We start from the raw sequence: 15,139 nt of genomic DNA, 5'->3' as shown, positions 1-15,139 counted from the left end.
CGGAGGAAGAAGAAAAGCTGGAGGAGGAGGAGGAGGAGGAGGAGGAGGAGGAGGAGAGAAATAAGAGACAAAATAAGGGAAGAAGTCATGCTGGTGGGGTCAGAAGAGAGAGAGAGAGAGAGAGAGAGAGAGAGAGAGAGAGAGAGAGAGAGAGAGAGAGAGAGAGAGAGAGAGAGAGAGAGAGAGAATCATGTGTGTCTATCCTTTCATACCTAAAATTTGTCTATACAGGGAAACAAAGAGGCCCAAGTTAACGCAGCCAGATCCATTAACCACCGATGCGCCGCCGACAGTCTTTTCTCATCGCCTTATTCATGAAGCCTTAAGGGGGGACCTAATTCAATCTCCGGAGTCAGAAAAAGACGCGATACGTACATGAATATTCCTCCCTCACTCGAGACCGAATCGAATCACCTTTTGGGATCGCAAACGGGAAGGCGATCCAGGCAGTAACTCCCTTAATAAAGACGTGTTTCAATTCTCCTTTCGGTGTTGAATAATGCACAGAAAAATAACATGTGAAAGAGAGAGAGAGAGAGAGGAGGGAGATAGTGACTGGTGGCTAGAATATAAGTGGCCAGGGATAGTAGTAGAAGTAATTGTAGTAGTGGTAGTGATGGACGGGATAGTGGTAGAAGATAAGAGTGGAAGGGGGAAGTGGAGAAGGGTAGAGGGGAGTGAAGGGCGCAGAGGGGAAGAGAAGGAGGAAGGTGGGGTAGGGAGGGACCAGGGGAGATGCAGATAGTGAGTATGGGGTATGGGGGCAGCTCTTACTCTCCCTGCTAACTGCATCACGACTCCCCTAACTCAATACATGTAATTACTGAATTATGTAGCGAGGGGCGCGACGGACCAGCGGAAGCTTTGAAGGAGCGGTCATCACGCACCTAACTTCATAACCTCCTTCAAGAGACAGGGGGATGGGAGAGAGAGAGAGAGAGAGAGAGAGAGAGAGAGAGAGAGAGAGAGAGAGAGAGAGAGAGAGAGAGAGAGAGAGAGAGAGAGAGAGAGAGAGAGAGAGAGAGACCTAATGCTTCATAGAGTCACTTCACCCTTTGATAAAAAAATAAAATATCAGTGGTAGAGGCAGAGAACGGTTTACAGTACGGTGGTAAAAATACGCACTTCAAGGAGACAGAGATAGACAGAGGGATAGAGACACAGACAGAGAGGGACCCAATGCTTCACAGAGTCCCTTCACCCGTAAGTAAGAAGCAAAGAACAGAAGCAGAGGCAGAGAACGGTTTGCAGCATCGCGGTAAACACGCATAAAGAGACACTTGGCTGGGTCTTGAGCGTTCTGGAGGCGGGATCGAAGCTGCGTCTCGGGCTGATCTGAGGAGAACAGGAGGGCCAGCCGAGCGGAAGGACTCCCAGCTGTTGAGATTGTAGGCCCCGCTTTGTTTCCTCCTTGCCAGAGTATTGAGGCTCCGTGTGTTAGTCTTCCTCTTTTTTTGCCCTCCTCACCCCTTCTGCCTCTTACCTCCGTGTGTCTCCTTTTTCATACCTCTTTCTCCACGTCACATCTCTTTCTCTATGCCTTCCTCACCCCCTCCCTCTCCTTACCTCCTCCCTTTGTCTCTCTCTTTCTTGCCTCTTTCTCTTCTTCGTCACATCTCTGTCTTTCTGTCTCTCCTTCTTTATCTTCGGCATTTCTCTTTGCCACCTGTCTTCACGTGTCTTTCCCTCTCTATTGCTTTTCTCTCTCTCTCTCTCTCTCTCTCTCTCCCTCTTTCTCTTCTTCGTCATCTCTCGTTGCTAAAAAGAGAAGAGAAAGAATGTGGATGAGGTATATAAGTGTGGAGATTTGTTTCCGTATCATCACCACCACCACCACTCACCACCACATCATCACCACTTCCACAACACCACCACCACCATTCACCGTCACCACCACCACCACCACCACCACCTCCACACCACGCAGCCAGTCAGAGAGAGCAAACACTTTCCAACTCAACTCCCTCGCACTCCACCACCACCATCACCTCCACCACCACCACCTCCACCACCACCACCCACCATTTCCACCACTTTTCAGACCCATGTCCTCGCCACTCACCATAACCCCGTCAGCTCGCCCCCCTCTCTACCCCCCTCAACCCCCCTTTCCCTTGGGCTGGTCGGGACTGAGGTAGGGGGAGGAAGGGGTGCAGGAAAGGGGGCAGGGGGGTGAGGGGGGTGAGGTGGCGGCCCCGGCTGAACAATTCTCCCCCCACTATTTGTCACGGGGCGCGAAGAACCCTGGAAAACCACTTATGGCCGCGGGTGTTAAAATAACGTGCCAAGTTTGCTTGTTTAAGAACTTTGAGGGGCGTCGCTGTTGCTTTTCTTCTCCCCGACGAGTTTGATGTGACTTTAAAAGCGGACCGATTGTTCAGTTTTGCGGCGGGGAGAGTCGCGGGGTGGTAGCTGGGTTTAGGTGGGCTTAGGTTGGGTTTAAGGTAGGTTTAGGTCTATTTAGGGAGGTTTAAGGTAGGTTTAGTGAGGTTTAGGCCTATATACAGTTAGTTTTAGGGAGTTTTACGTTAGATTCAAGGAGTTTAAGGGTCGATTTAGGTCAGTTTTATGGAGCTTTAAGTAGGCTTTGAGAAGTTAAGGGAGGGTAAGGTAAGGTGTAGGTTGGTATAGAGAGGTTGAAAGTAGGTTTAGGGAGATTCTAGGTAGTTAATGATAGGTTAAGGTTAGGTTAGGTTAGGTTAGGCTTAGGTAGATTTAGCTAGATCGACCAGGCTAGCAACTGTGTGTGTGTGTGTGTGTGTGTGTTCGTGAGAGAGAGAGAGAGAGAGAGAGAGAGAGAGAGAGAGAGAGAGAGAGAGAGAGAGAGAGAGAGAGAGAGAGAGAGAGAGAGAGAGAGAGAGAGAGAGAGAGAGAGAAGCCTTGGGTTACGAGGGAGAGGAAGGAAAGTTGGTTATGTGAGGCAGGCAGGGAGGCAGGCAGGGTGGACTTGGCTGGGCGGGATGGTGGCGAAGACAGGGAAAGCGAGGAGACTGAGGAAGGCATAGGAGGAGAAGGAAATATTAGGGAGAGAAAACATTGGAAGGGAAAAGGTAGAGAAAGACTAGGAGAGGAAAAGGAAACACTATTGAGAGACTGCAGGGGAAAGTCAGAGGAAGAGAAAGAGCAAACTGATGAAGGTAGAGGAGAAGGAAACGTGGAGAGAAAACAGGAGAGAGTAAAAGAAAGTAGAGAAAGAGCAGAGGAGAAGAAGGAGAGAGAAAACAGGGGAAGGGAGGAGAAGGTAGAGAAAGAGGAGACCTAGGTAAGCAGAGGAAGAGAAGAAAAAGGAGAAGAAACAGGGAAAGGTGCAAGAGAAAGGAAGGGAAAAGCAGGAAAGGGTAGGAGAAGACGGGAAGGGCAGGAGTAGGCAGGGAATGGCAAGAGAGGGCAAGGGAAGGACAGGGAAGGGTTAAGAAGAGCAGAGAAGGATGGAGGAGGGCAGGGGGGCAGGGGGACAGGGGGGCAGGGAAGGCCAGTTGTCACCAGCACATGCTCCAGATGGCGAGGAAGGCCGGACCTGCACTGCACTTATGGCCTGCCTGCCCGTCTGCCTGCTGCCTGGCCTGCTGAGTGGAGGCCTCGTGGCGCGGCGGAGGCTTAAGCAGGAAGAGGAGGAGCAGGAGGAGGAGGAGAGGTGGATCAGAAGGGCGGATCATTCACTTGAGTTCTGTGCATGTCGCGTAGAAACGGGGGAAAAAATAATGTTAGCTATGTACGTGTGTGTGTGTGTGTGTGTGTGTGTGTGTGTGTGTGTGTGTGTGTGTGTGTGTGTCAAGGGAGGAAATCCGCTGAAGTGACAACAATCTTTCTTTTTCACGTCTCATTTTTTTTATTTGTTTTTAGTTTCAGAAAAAAAAAGGACTGGATTTTCAGGTGCACCGCGAGACGTGTTTTGAGGGATTCGAACCTGTCTGTTTTTATTTAGTTTCCGTTACGACTCACCTTTTGCGAAGATTTGCCTGACATAAGAATATTCCCCCGAGGAGGAGGAGGAGGAGGAGGAGGAGGAGGAGGAGGAGGAGGAGGCAAAGTAGGGACAGAAGGAGGTGAAATCAGAGGAACGTAAAGTAAGAAGTGGTGGAGAAGAAAGTAGAAAGACCAAAGAATGAAAGAAAGAGAAAGAGGGAGAGGAGGAGGAGGAGGAGGCAGAGTGGAATAGAAATTGTTCAAATCAAAGAAACGTAACATAAGCAGCGGATAAAGAAGTAGAAGAGCAAGGATAAAAAGAAAGAGGAAGAGGAAGAGGTCTAGAATATGAATAAAGTGAAGTAGGAAAATGAAGAGGAGAAAGAGAAAGAAGGGGAAAGGAAAAAAAGACATAAGTCGTGAAGAAGGAGGAAGAGGAGAAGGAAGGGGAAGAATTGAAGGAAGAAGAGGAGGAGGAGGAGGAGGAGGAGGAGGAGGAGGAGGAGGAGGAGGAGGAAAGGAAGCTCGCCTGGGATAAAGGAGGGAAGTAACTTGGACGGAGAAACCTCTCTGAAGACACGACTGGAACAAGTTGGGAACAGGTTGAAAGATGTGCGTGCGTCTGTATGTGTGTGTGTGTGTGTGTGTGTGTGTGTGTGTGTGTGTGTGTGTGTTGAAGCTTCTGAATAAAGTGAATAATAATCTTGTAGTGTTAGTAGTAGTAGTGATAGTGGTAGAGGAGAAGGTAGAGAAAGGGTTATGATTATGGTCGTGGTGTCTACAATGGTTGATGATGGTGGTAGTGATGGTGGTGAATGTGATGATACAAGAAGAAAGAAGACGGAGGTGATGAGATGGCGGCGGTGGTGAAGGAGGAGGAGGACAAATTTGATGCCCTAATGGAGGAGGAAGACGAGGAGGAAAAAAACGGAGGAAAAGAAGAGAAATCCGATGGAAGAGAAAAAATGGAAAAGATGAATGAAGGAGGTGAAGGAGAAAAATAAGGAGCGGAAGTGGAGGAGGCGGAGGAAGAGGAAGAGGAGGAGGAGGAAACATGGAAACATGGAAACATGGAAACGCAGGCAACAGAAAGCCTATTGGCTCATTACGAGGTTGCCCGCTTTGGTGATTTAATCTGCTCGACAGCCTGGGGCCTGGGGAGCAGATGAAAGCGCCTCGATATTGAGGAGCAGATGAAAGCAACTCAATATTCAGTTTACTCCCGACGCAGCGAAGTGACGGTCGATTCTATATTTGAAGGAGTTGATAGTATTCGCATTTACTACTTCTGAAGGAAGATTGTTCCAGTGACGGATGACTCGGTTTGAAAAGAAACTCCTTCCGATGTCTGTGTTACATCGACTAGACTGAATGGGTAAACCGTTATTTCTAGTTCTTAGGTTGGTTTGCAATTCAAAGAAATTGGAGTAATCGACGTTATTGAATTTTTTTAGATACTTGAAGACTTGAATCATATCTCCTCGTAGGCGTCTTTTCTCCAATGTAAAGAGATTGAGTCGCTTGAGAGGAGGAGGAAGAAGAAAAAGAAGAAGAAGAGAAAAATAAAAATAAGTCTCGTGAAGGTAAAGACAGCGACGAAGGAAGGAGAAGAAAAAGTTAGAAGCGACAAAAAAAAAAACACGAACCCCCAAAATATAAGAAAGTTGGAGAATAAAAAAGACGAAAGAAAGAAGAGGAGGAAAGTAAAAAAAAAAAAAGAGGAGGAAGAGGAAGAAGAGGAGGCCCTAGAGAGAAAGAGGCAGTCGACACTCCGGCCTTCCAGTTGCCGATTCATATTTTTGTCGGGGAAATATGGAGAACAGGTTGACTCGAAGGCGAAAATTTTACTGGGAGCGGCACTGGATGCTGCTTCTTTCCTCTGATTTTCCACGTCACCGAAGATGCTGGGCTGCCGTCTGCCTTTCCCTTTCTCTCTTACTCTTTCTCTCTGGTCGGTATTCTCAAGCCCATCCACATCTCACATCACCTATTTCCAGAGGCCGAAAAGGAGACGAATCTGGTTCTAATATGTATTTTTTTAGTCTCTCCCTCTCTTTCCTGCTCTTTCTTTCTGGTCGGTATTCTCAAGCGCATCCTCCTCTCACATCACCTATTTCCAGAGGCCGAAAAGGAGACGAATCTGGTTCTAATATGTATTTTTTTAGGTCTCTTCCTCTCTTTCTTGCTCTTTCTTTCTGGTCGGTATTCTCAAGCGCATCCTCCTCTCACATCACCTATTTCCAGAGGCCGAAAAGGAGACGAATCTGGTTCTAATAGGTATTTTTTTAGTCTCTCCCTCTCTTTCCTGCTCTTTCTTTCTGGTCGGTATTCTCAGCCCATCCACATCTCACATCATCTATTTCCAGAGGCCGAAATGGAGGTGAATCCGGCTCAAATGTGTACTTTTTCTAGGTGCATTATACATAGGAAGGGTCAAACTACCACCAGGGTCATGTAGCTATCCCTGGAAAGGCACACAACTCCTAGGAAAGCCTTGTCAAATGTGTGTATACTTGCGCGAAGAAATGTTTAAGGATATGACCCTCTCTCTCTCTCTATCTCTCTCTCTCTCTTGCATGAGGAAAAGGGAAGTGAAAGGGAAAGAGTAGAGGAAAAGAATGGATGGATGGAGCAAAGTGGAGAGACGCTAGGAATAGAGGTGAAAGGGAAGGAGTAAGAAAAGAGAAGGAAAGAGAAAGGAAGAGAGGAAAAGAATGGATGGATGGAGCAAAGTGGAGAGACGCTAGGAAAAGAGGTGAAAGGGAAGGAGTAAGAAAAGAGAAGGAAAGAGAAAGGAAGAGAGGAAAGGAAGGGAACGGTCACCCCGAATAATATCGACTTTTTTTAACCTCCATCATTATCCTATTCAACTTTAACCCCATTGTTCGTATTAGCTTTTCGTTTCTTTATCCCTCGCCTTACCTTTCGTCTTTATCGTATCTAACTTTAAAGGTTATTGATCGTATTAGCTTTAGGCGGAATTGACTTTCATCCAAGCTAATTGAATTCAAACCTGTCCCAGTCAAATTTGCAGGACTATGAATGAGCTTTGATTGAATGCAAGTAATAAAAAAAAAAAATGCTGTCACGAATGGACTTACTTACTCAGATTTCGTGCCGTGTGAATTAAAGGGCCTCGGGTGCCTCAGGTGTTCCCCGGGCAGGTGAATCACGCCGTAATGAGCCTCACGTGACGGCCCTCTTCAGGCTGGGAATGGCCTTATTAAGTTCATGTTCGAATGTCACGCGACTCACTCCACGACCCACGCCCTCACTCACTCTCTCACTCCTGTTCCTCGCGTGTTAGAAAACGGCAAAAAAGGTTGATTTCCACTTGAGAACGAACTATAGAGGCGTGATGTCCTTGGTAGACAGATAAGTAGATAGAGAGTTAGGCAGGTAGATAGATAGACGTGTATGAAATGTGCTGTCTTATTTTGTGGTATTTTGTAAGGCTTAAAATATGATGTTAGGTTATAATGTTTTTGGCGGTTTCATTATCTTTCCCTGTGTGTGTGTGTGTGTGTGTGTGTGTGTGTGTGTGTGTGTGTGTGTGTGTGTGTGTGTGTGTGTGTGTGTGTGTTGCTCTCTCTCTCTCTCTCTCTCTCTCTCTCTCTCTCTCTCTCTCTCTCTCTCTCTCTCTCTCTCTCTCTCTCTCTCTCTCTCTCTCTCTCTCTCTCTCTCTCTCTCTCTCTCTCTCTCTCTCTCTCTCTCTCTCTCTCTCTCTTAACCCTTCATCTCTCATTAGGTTTCCTTCATCAACACAACAAACTGCCTATCACCTCAACAGCCCACACGCTCCCTCTTAACAACCTCATCCCGCCTAACCCAAAACCAGTCCCGCCATTCGCTTAACAAACCTCCTGTAATAAGTTAACGTTAGATTTGTTCCCCCCGTAATTTCCCCCTCGCAGAACGTAATCGTACGCGGAGGCTGTAGTAATCAGTAGCCGCCTATTAATTAACTTTACCTGAGCCATAATTAAGTGTCGTAAGGGCTATTAGAGACAGGTGTTCCCTTCCGTTTCCCCTTGTGTGGGTAGGCCTAAACCGCCCTCTCATTGGTTGTCTTGTTTCCCTTGCCTTGCCTTCGCTTCCCTTCCCTTCCCTGCCCTTACCTTCCCCTCCCTTCCCTTTTCTTCCCTTCCCTTTCATTCCCTTTCCTTCCCTTTCCTTCCCTTCCCTTTCCTTCCCTTTCCTTCTTGTCTCTGTTCTTTCCAGTTTCCTTTCATTTGATTTCCTTCTTCTGTGTCTTCTTCCTCCATTGCTAACTTACCATAGCCTCCTTTTCCTCCTCCTCCTCCTCCTCCTCCTCCTCCTCCTCCTCCCTTGCCTCTGCTTCCATCCCCTTCCCTTCCCTTCCCTCTTTTCTTTCCAGTTTTCTTACATTTGATTCCCTTCATCTTTTCTTCTTCCTCCATTGCTAACTTACCATTGCTTCCTCCTTTTCCCCCTCCTCCCTCTCCTCCTCCTCCTCCTCCTCCTCCTCCTCCTCCTCCTCCTACCTGTCCCCTTTACCTTTCATTATCAAGCTTATTTTCTACCTGGATTTTCTCACGCCGTTTCACGCTCTGGGAACATGAATTGTGTTTTGCCTCTCTCGTTGTTTCCCGTTCCCCTTTAATCTCGTAAATTATTCTCGTTAGTAGTTTTAATTTATCCATTTATTTTCGGCGTTATTTATTTATTTATTTATTTTTATTGGCGCCACTGTGTTTCTCATTACGCGAATTGCATTTGTGTGTGAGTATTGATTTTTTTGTTTTGTTTTAATGAATGCTGTCCTGATAATAATTGGGACACACACACACACACACACACACACACACACACACACACACACACACACACGAGCTGATAAAATTAATAAGCTTGCCGAGAAAACATTGAGATAACTGAGAAAACAAGGGAGATGAAGGGAGAAGAGAAGAAAGGAGGAAGGAGAGAGAAGAAAAGGAGAGAGAGAGAGAGAGAGAGAGAGAGAGAGAGAGAGAGAGAGAGAGAGAGAGAGAGAGAGAGAGAGAGAGAGAGAGAGAGAGAGAGAGAGAGAGAGAGAGAGAAACTGATGATGATGATATTCGTATTTGTGATATATGTAAAACAAACTTCCAAAATCATCACACCGATACATTTTACGAACGCAACAACTCCACGCTCTCGGTATACAAAGACCTCACAAACCTACTTCATATTCTTGTTAGCCTCCACAGGAACTAAAGAAAGAGACCAGAAAGAAAACGCTCGCCTTCTGCAGCACATTTGTCGTTGATCCCAAAGGAGCGAAGCATGAAAGAGAAATAGAGAGGACCAAAAAGTTTAAAATACTCTACCGCCGCCATTCTCGTCCTCCTCCTCCTCCTCCTCTTCGACACAGCATCCTTGAGCACCACCACCTCCTCCTCTTCCTCCTCCTCCTCCTCCTCCTTTCGCAACGCACATTATGAAAACACACACACAAAAAGCAGGTCATTAGAGTTTCATTAATGACCTCGGTAATGTATTTCTGTATTGAATTACACACACATGAATAGACAGACCTCCCCCTCCCCTTCCTCCTCCTCCTTCTCCTCCTCCTCCTCCTCCTTCTCTCAGCCTTGCCCTTCTGTTTCTCCTCATACTTCCCCTCTCGCCTCTTTGTCCTATACTCTTTCCGGCTATCCTTCCTCCTCTTTTTCCTCCTTCTCCTCCTCCTCCTCCTCCTCTTAGCCTTGCCCTTCTGTTTCTCCTCATACTTCCCCTCTCGTCTCTTTGTTCTATCCTCTCTCCTGCCACCCTTCCTCCTCTTTCTCCTCCTTCTCCTCCTCCTATCCTTTCCCTTCTGTTTCTCCTTATTCTCCCGCTTTTGCCTCTTTCTTACTATCCTCTTTCCTCCTCCCACCCCTCCTCCTCCTCCCTCTCCTATACTTGCCCTTCTGTTCCTCCTCCTCCTCCTCCTCCTTCTCTTCCTCCAGTATTCTGAAAAGCGCGGCGGCTGCAGGAGGGAAGATTATGTATACACAGCGTGGTCAGTCGTGACAGGAAAGCCCCGTCGATGTGGTGACCCAGAAACGACCGTAATGCCGCGGACACAGGGCTGACGAAGGGCCGAGGGGCGGAGGGCAAGGCTCGGCAAGGCTCTGGGGCTACTCTTACATCCCCGGACTCGGCCTTATTGCTGCCCACATGACGGCCGCCCCGACTTCAATGGTATTTGAGGAGGAGGACTTACAAAAGGCGCGCCAATTAAAGATAATTGAATCGGGACTGTTTCCCTTGATGCTATTATCCTCTGGACCTGCGCGCCGCTCCCTGCCTGGCCTTCCTTCCTGCCTACAGCCCCCCACGCCCCCCTTTTTCCCCCCATGTGGCCGGCAGGTGGCCCCCCGCTGGGTACGTTGAGCCCCCTTTACACACACACAAACACTAACACTCAGCGCAATACAAGGCAACACAGGGAACAACAACACACAGAGACGCTCGCCGGTACTGTGGTATTCCTCTGTGTTCGGCCCTGAATTGGTAGGAGCAAGGGACCGATATTTTCATTGGTGGCCGTATTACCATTGGCGAGGGATTTCTGATCGCCGGATTGGGCCGCGGAAGGATTGGGGGCCGCCTCGGTGCATTCTGATCAGCGGCGCGGCGGGGGAGTGAAGGGAATCGGTGCAGAGGAGAAGAAGAGAAAAGATCGTGCCAGAAATAATAGAAAGCAGAACGTACGAAGGAAGAAATAACCTGCTGGGGGGTGAAGAAAAGCGGTGCAGAGGAGAAGAAGAGAAAAGACCGTGCCAGAAATAATAGAAACAGAACGTATACTAAGGAAAAATAACCTGCGGGAGAGTGAAGGGAAGCGGTGCAGGGAAGAAGATAGAAGATTGTGGTAGAAATAATACAAAGCAAAACGTACGAAGGAAAGAATAAGCTACAGGGAAGTGAAGAAAATCGTGCAGAGGAAAAGAGAAGAAGACAAAACATCGTGCCATAAATAATCCCTCCAAAAAACAGAAAATAATAAGAAACAATAACTCCATTCCCTGTTACTGTTACAGATTGAGAAGGAAGAAAAGGTAATGGGAAAACGAAGCTCGGAAAATAAGACACAGGAAACTGAATCTGAGGTCACACGAATAGACGAAAAGAAACAAAAATGATACAAAAAAACAAGTATTGAACATGAAGAGAAAAAAAATATGCTTTAGAAAGAAAGCAAATTAAGTGAATATGAAGTGGAAGGGAAAACAGGCAAATAAGTGCATCAATGAATAGTGGAAGTGAAAGGGGAACCAATGCAGGAAAGAAGAGTAACAGGAGATCTAAATAATGCAGAAGTGAGAAAGAGGAAGAGAGTGGAAGAGAGAGAGAGAGGGAGAAAGGAGCAAATATTGATAAGGGATATCGGCTTAAGACACACACATTATTGCTAACGGATATCTTAAAGTGCAACACGGCAGCCACACGTATGATTATTTTTCGTGTCCTCAGCGAGTTGGATGTGTGTATATTTATGTCCCTAGTGAATGTTTGATCCACCCTCGACCTTTCACCCTCGACCTTCCACCCTCCACCTTCCACCCTCTACCTTTCACTCTCGACCTTCCACCCTCGACTTTCCACCCTCCACCCTCGACCTTCCACCCTCCACCTTCCACCCTCGACTTTCCACCCTCCAACTTCCACCCTCGACCTTCCACCCTCGACCTTCCACCGTCCACCCGCCACCCTGCATCCACCTAGCAACCCACCCAAACCCCAGGTACTCATCCACACCACCCACCCAGTCACCCAGTCAGTCAGTCAGCAACACTTTCCACCAGTCAGTCAACCAGCCAGCCAGTCAGTCAGTCAGTCACACAATCACCCACCTATTTGCTTCTTTACTGAATCTTCTTGTATTATTTAAACGGAAGGCAAATGTATGGTTGTTGTTTTTTTGTATTACTGAGTTGCGTTAGTCTTTATTTTATGTTTTTTCTTGGATTTATTTGCTTTTTGTTCATAGTTTTTTTGTGTGTGATATTAAAGAAAAATGAGAGAGAGAGAGAGAGAGAGAGAGAGAGAGAGAGAGAGAGAGAGAGAGAGAGAGAGAGAGAGAGAGAGAGAGAGAGAGAGAGAGAGAGAGAGAGAGAGTCAAATTACTGTGGCGTGACGCTAGCCTTGATGGTGCCTCTCTTTTGAAGGCTCGGCGCAGTTAATGATGACAGAAAAAAAATATTGTGGTGTTAGTGGTGGCGGAGGACGGTGGGGGTGGGGGGGTAATGGTGGTGATGGAAGGGGAGGGTCAAGTAGGGTGGTGGTAGTGGTGGTGGTGGTGAGGGGGGTGTGATGGTTGTAGTGGTGGTGGTGGTGGTGGTGGTGGTCATTCCCAGCAGTTGTTTGTAGTGTTATTGCCAGTGTTTTTGTTTAAATTGATGTCGAGGCTTTGGAAATATAACATGGGGAGTCCACACACACACACACACACACACACACACACACACACACACACGTTACACTCACACACACACAAAAAAAAAAAAACGGATGCTGAAGTATTTCCTATAAAGATGATGATGCTGTTAACGTTATTTTTATGTATTGTTTTGCTTTGTCTTTGTTTTTGTTTTGTTTTTTCACAGAGAAGACGGTCAGGAGGAGGCAAATGGAATAATGCAAATCAATGTACAAGATCAGATTATAAGAAACTCGAACTCAAGCTTAGAAACGTATATCAGAGCTTAAAAGTAGATGCAGATAATCCCGAGACAAATCCATAAGCTCATCCTCTTTTAATTCCAATCTTTAAAAATTTACATAGCAAACTAATTCCAAGCTTTAGCAGTATAAGAAAGTACAAGCCCATAAACTTATCCCATAGTAATTCCAAGCTGAAGAAAATTTACATAACAAACTAATTCCAGGCTTTAGCAATATAAGAAAGTACAAAAGTAGACATAAATACCCACAGACTGATCCCTTATTAATTCTAAACTTAAGAAAAAAAATCAACAAAAAAAAATCAGGAATCATCACCAACATCAACAGGACCAGCAGGAGTAAGAGGAGGAGGAGGAGGAGGAGGAGGCGCAGAAGGCAGGTTGATTGGCATAAAAAGACACGTAAATATGGCGTCGCGTCTGGCTTGGAGGTGTCGGTGGTGAGTTGAGGGTCTGGGCGAGGAGGCGAGGAGGCGAGACTTTATATTCCACGCGAGTCTTGGCTGGGCAGAGAGGAGGGCCGGCCTGTCACCCTCCACTCCTTCCTACCACTCTCCACCCTTCCCCCTTTCCCTTACATCTCTCACCTTCCACCCTGCGTCCACCTAGCAACCCACCCAGCTAGTCAGTAACATTCTCCACCAGTCAGCCAGTCGGTAACACTCTCCACTATATAGTCAGCCAACCAGTCACACTTCTCTCTCTCTCTCTCTTTACTCGGCATTTCCATCCTTCCTCTAGCATTCACACTTGTCTGTTTCATCCCCATCCCTTTGTACTATTCTACCTCGTCTATTCTCCCCTTTTTGTTCACCTATCCACACACCCAGGTAGATAGTGACCCTCATCTATCCACCCCTTATTTTTATACATTCCATATTTCTGCCTCTTTTCTCCTCTTCCATGTCATTTGCTCTCTTGATTCTTGCATTTTATCTCTTTTTCAACCAGTTACTCCTCTGCCGTTTCCACCCACAAGGCACTCTCATCAATTTCTTACTTATAACACCCCAGAAAATTCCCCTATCTACTTTTAACTCCTATAAAATGACATATCGTTAACCTACTCCTTCTTCTCCTCCTCCTCCTTGCCATCCTTCTCCCCCTCCTTCTTTACCTATAATTTCTCTGAAGTGTTCATCCTTTACTTTTAAGACCCCCAAAAATTATCTTATCCACTTTTAACGCCTATAAAATGTCATATCTGCTAACCTATCCCTCCTCCTCCTCCTCCTCCTCCTCCTCCTCCTCTTCCTCCTCCTCAGCATCATGGTCACGCCCGCACGCCAGCTTTCACGCGTCGTCCTCGCTCCAATAAAACAGTCCGTAAGCGCCATCTCAGGGTAATTTATGGTACTATTAGTTTTTTGGGGGAAACTTAGAAAAAAAAACAATAGATCGAGGTGCTGGTAAGAGCGGACCATGCGTGAGGCGAATCCATCGGCGGCAATATATGTGGTTGGAGGTTTTTATTTTTTTATTTCTATTAGTTTTTGCTCTCTCTCTCTCTCTCTCTCTCTCCCTCCCCCTCTCTCCCTCTCTTTCTCTTCGTTTATCTCCTCCTGTTCTTTTTTTTTTTATTTATGGGTTGATGTATGTCTATATGTGGTGTTTTTAATGTTTTTTTTTCTTTCTATAACTTTTTGTCCTCTCTCTCTCTCTCTCTCTCTCTCTCTCTCTCTCTCTCTCTCTCTCTCTCTCTCTCTCTCTCTCTCTCTCTCTCTCTCTCTCTCTCTCTCTCTCTCTCTCTCTCTTTTCGTTTAGCTCCAGTTTTTGTTTTTGTTTATTTTTTGGGTTGTTGTGGTGGTGGTGGTGGTTGTGGTTACTTGGTGGAGTTTATTTTTCTCGAGACGGTTATAAGGTGGTGAGTGAGTGAAGTGGAGCGCCCCCGGACGTATGCTCCCTGTTAGTTAGTTAAGGGTTTTGTTCTTATAATTTTGTCGTAAATCGAGAACAGATAATAATAAGGAAGTAAGTATATTGTTAGTTTTGTAAGTTCATTATTATGATCTGAAACATATTTTTTTTATTAGTATTTAACAAGAAAGTAATGATATTTAGTTTAGTAAAGTCATATTTTTTATCAGAAACTTTATTTTTTTTGTTTATAAGAAAATAATAATAATATAGTTTAGTTTGGTAAGTCCTTTTTTATTCAGTAACTTTATTTGTTATTACTGTTATTATTATTATTATTATTATTAATGTTATTTTTTAGGTTTTGTGTTGCATTATTCAACGGCTACTATTTGCCTTACATTTCTTTTTCGTCCGCGGTAACATTTTATTTCTTCTGATTCACATACATTTTTTCTCGAATTCAAACATTTTTTTTCTAGTTTTCACTCCGGCGTTGAAAAGTTGGATGTTTGAATATTTGCACGTTTGATTATTCATTACCAGCTTTGTGCCAGGACCGAAAAAAAAGAAAAAGAAAAAAAACGCAACAATAAAAGTAAAATAAAAAGTTTCGGAAGGTACAAAGGAGAGAGAGAGAGAGAGAGAGAGAGAGAGAGAGAGAGAGAGAGAGAGAGAGAGAGAGAGAGAGAGACGAAGATAAA

The sequence above is a fragment of the Eriocheir sinensis genome, chromosome 38 (assembly GCF_024679095.1).
Source record: "Eriocheir sinensis breed Jianghai 21 chromosome 38, ASM2467909v1, whole genome shotgun sequence".
Lineage (NCBI taxonomy): Eukaryota > Metazoa > Arthropoda > Malacostraca > Decapoda > Varunidae > Eriocheir > Eriocheir sinensis.
Note: the sequence above shows the minus strand (reverse complement) of the source record.